The sequence below is a fragment of the Chiloscyllium plagiosum genome, chromosome 5 (assembly GCF_004010195.1).
Source record: "Chiloscyllium plagiosum isolate BGI_BamShark_2017 chromosome 5, ASM401019v2, whole genome shotgun sequence".
In the NCBI taxonomy this organism is placed as follows: domain Eukaryota; kingdom Metazoa; phylum Chordata; class Chondrichthyes; order Orectolobiformes; family Hemiscylliidae; genus Chiloscyllium; species Chiloscyllium plagiosum.
Genome location: NC_057714.1, coordinates 77,540,893 through 77,544,595, shown reverse-complemented (window position 1 = coordinate 77,544,595; position 3,703 = coordinate 77,540,893). Strand labels below are relative to the sequence as shown.

The 3,703-nt window shown below is 50.0% G+C and overlaps 1 protein-coding gene across 3 annotated transcripts in view; it reads left to right on the top strand.

The window, feature by feature from the left end:
* LOC122550024 (LIM zinc-binding domain-containing Nebulette-like) overlaps window positions 1-3,703 on the top strand; it is a 387,183-nt gene that overhangs the window by 225,361 nt on the left and 158,119 nt on the right. The window lies entirely within an intron of this gene.

The window sequence follows — 3,703 nt, the reverse complement described above, 5'->3', positions numbered from 1 at the left end:
CTAACCTGCACATCCCTGGGCACTCTGGGACAATTTAGCACGGCCAATCCACCCTAACCTGCACATCCCTGGGCACTATGGGACAATTTAGCACGGCCAATCCACCTAACCTGCACATGTTTGGACTGTGGGAGGAAACTGGAGCACTCAGAGGAAATCCATGCAGACACTGGGAAAATGTGCTAACTCCACACAGGCAGCTGCCCGAGGGTGGGATCGAACCCAGGTCTCTGGCGCTGTGAGGCAGCAGCGCTAACCACTGTCCCACCACACTAGCCCCTGTGTTTGTATCCCTCCACCCCCTGACGCTCAGTGGCAGCAGTGTGTACCATCTACAAGACGCACTGCAGCAACTCCCCGAGGCTCCTCAGACAGCACCTTCCAAACCCACGGCCAGTTCCATCTAGAAGGACAAGGGGCAGCAGATACATGGGAACACCACCCCCCCTTTGCAAGTTCCCACAGCTCCCCATCCCGACTTGGGAATATATCGGCCGTTCCTTGGGTCAGAATCCTGGAACACCCTCCCCCAGGGCATTGTGGGTCTAATCCACAGCACACACGGACAGCAGCGGTTCAAGATGGCCGCTCACCCTCACCACCTTCTCAAGGGGGACAATTCGGGATGAGGCAATAAGTACTGGGTCCAGTCAGCGATGTGCACATCCCAGGAATGAATAAAGGCATTTCAGAACCAAGGATTGAAACGTTCACGTTTTCGAGTCGGGTTCTGAAGAAGAGTCGCTGGACTCAAAACGTGATCCTCTGTTTTTCTCTCTCCACAGACGCTGCCTGACCTGCTGAGTCTCTCCAGCAATCTCCGCGTTTCTGTTCCAGACCTTCAGCCTCCGCGAGCCCCCAGTTTAATTTACAGGAAAGTGGCTGTTGGGCGTGAAGGGCATTATGGGTGGTGCGAGCCAAGGTGAGATGGATAGAGTGGGTCTTCTGGCTGTGTACGGAGATACAACAAAGAGGCGACCAGAAACTCGGTCAAAGAGATAACTCTTTCAGGGATCTTTAAAGAGGAGAGGAGTGAGAAAGAAAGAGAGAGAGAGAGAGATGGGGATGTCATGGGAAAGCTTAGGACTTCAGCTTTGACGCCTCTGTCTATCGATGGAGCTGATTGAGAATATCAGGCGCCTGAGAGCAATAATCCCCAGCAAGCCCATCCACATTGATGCAATCATCAAGAAAGCACAACAACTCCTCTTCTTTCCTCAGGAGGCTAAGGAAATTCAGCACATCCGTAAGGCTCCTCACCAACTTTTGCAGACGCACCGTCGAAAGCATCCTCTCCGGATGCATCACGGCCTGGTACGGCAACTGCCCTGCCCAGGGCTGTGAGAGACTACAGGGAGCTGTGAACACAGCCCAGTCCCTCACACAAACCCAACCTTCCATCCACCGACTCCATCTACACTCCCCACTGCCTGGGGAAGGCAGCCGACATCATCAGGGACCCCTCCCACCCCGGTTATAATCTCTCCCACCCTCTTCCCTCAGGCAGGAGGTTTAAAAGGTTTAAAACTAGATATTTTGCAGCAGAATAGTAGCTACTTTAAGATGTCTCTCTTTCTTTTTATCTTTCTCACTCTGCCTGTCTCATCGAGTCATAGAGACGTACAGCACGGAGACGGACCCTTCGATCCACCTCATCCATGCCGACCAGATATCCTCACTTAATCTAGTCCCATTTGCCAGCGTCTGGCCCATATCCATCTAAACCCATCCAGATGCCTTTTAAATGTTGTCATTGTACCAGCCTTCACCCTATGCTCTGGTAAGACTATGGCAAATTGACTATTCACCGCAGGATTCCCAGCCTCTTGGAGCCGCAGTGTTTATGCTGTGAGTCCAGATGGATTTCGCGTCAGGAGTTTGACAATGGGACATTCAGTGATGGTAACCCCATTGAATATCAAGGGGGTGATGGTTAGATTCAGTGATGGTAACACCATTGAATATCAAGGGGGTGATGGTTAGATTCAGTGATGGTAACACCATTGAATGTCAAGGGGGTGATGGTTAGATTCAGTGATGGTAACCCCATTGAATGTCAAGGGGGTGATAGTTAGATTCAGTGATGGTAACACCATTGAATGTCAAGGGGGTGATGGTTAGATTCAGTGATGGTAACACCATTGAATGTCAAGGGGGTGAATGGTAGATTCAGTGATGGTAACACCATTGAATGTCAAGGGGGTGATGGTTAGATTCAGTGATGGTAACACCATTGAATGTCAAGGGGGTGATAGTTAGATTCAGTGATTGTAACACCATTGAATGTCAAGGGGGTGATGGTTAGATTCAGTGATGGTAACACCATTGAATGTCAAGGGGGTGATGGTTAGATTCAATAATGGCAACATCATTGAATGTCAAGGGGGCGATGGTTAGATTCAGTGATGGTAACACCATTGAATGTCAAGGGGGTGATGGTTAGATTCAGTGATGGTAACACCATTGAATGTCAAGGGGTGATGGTTAGATTCAGTGATGGTAACACCATTGAATGTCAAGGGGGCAATGGTTAGATTCAGTGATGGTAATGCCATTGACTGTCAAGGGAGAGATGGTTAGATTCAGTGATGGTAACATCATTGAATGTCAAGGGGGTGATGGTTGGATTCAGTGATGGTACGCCATTGAATGTCATGGGACGGTGGTTAAAATGTCTCTTCTTGGAGTTGGTCACAACCTTGACGCTCCGTGGCCCGAATGTTTGTTGCCAATTGTCAGCCCAGCCTGGAGATTGTCCAGATCTTGGCAGCAAGGGCAGCGACGAACTGCTGAAGCTCTATGAGGCTCAGGTCAGACCGCATTTGGAATAATGTGAGCAGCTTTGGACTCCGTATCTAAAGGATGAGCTGGCCTTGGAGCGGGGTCCAGAGGAGGTATCCCAGGGATGAGGGGCTCGCTGTAGGAGGACGACTCTGGGTCTGTGCTTGGTGGAGTTTAGAAGGATAGGGGGCGAGAGAGAATCTGATTGAAACGCACAGAATACTGAGAGGCCTGGATGGAGTGGCCGTGGAGAAGATGTTTAGGAGGGACGAGGGACCGATCGGAAACCTGCCGCTAAATTTTCCCCATGTGTAGCTTTTCGAACCAGTGATGTACCTCACTGGGTCTCAACCCAAGAGCAATTTTTTTTTATCGTGAGCCTAAACATTACAAGGCAGCCAATCAGTCAGGGAGAGCAGGAATGCTTGGGAAAGTGGGAAACATCACAGACAGTTCGGGACAGAAGGGCGATATTTAACACGGAGGAGAGAGAACGAGGGAGAGACAGAGGCTGCAGGAATGTCAGAACCTCTTATCAAGTGTGAATCTCATCAGCTCCCATCCCCCTCCATCAGCGCGAAAAGAAATCAAGGGTTTCTCTATTACCAGCTAAGCGTCAACGATAAGTAGCAAGCGTGTGTTGCAGCAAACAGTAATCAGGAAACGAACTTGACTTTTCCAGCTCATTAAGATTATTATATTTCTTTGCGACTCGAGCAAACTTAATCACATGTCAGTGTAGAGTCAATCAGAATCTTCTGTGAGTGTGTGTGTGCGAGAGAGAGAGAGAGACAGAGAGGCGGATGATTCTGAACAAGGTCTTGTCTGATTTCCTGTCAGCTTTATCACCCACCCGCAGCAAGCTGGTTTCGACGTCGCCTGGTCGCTCTATTCCGATGCCCCTCCCCCCCCCCCCCCCCCC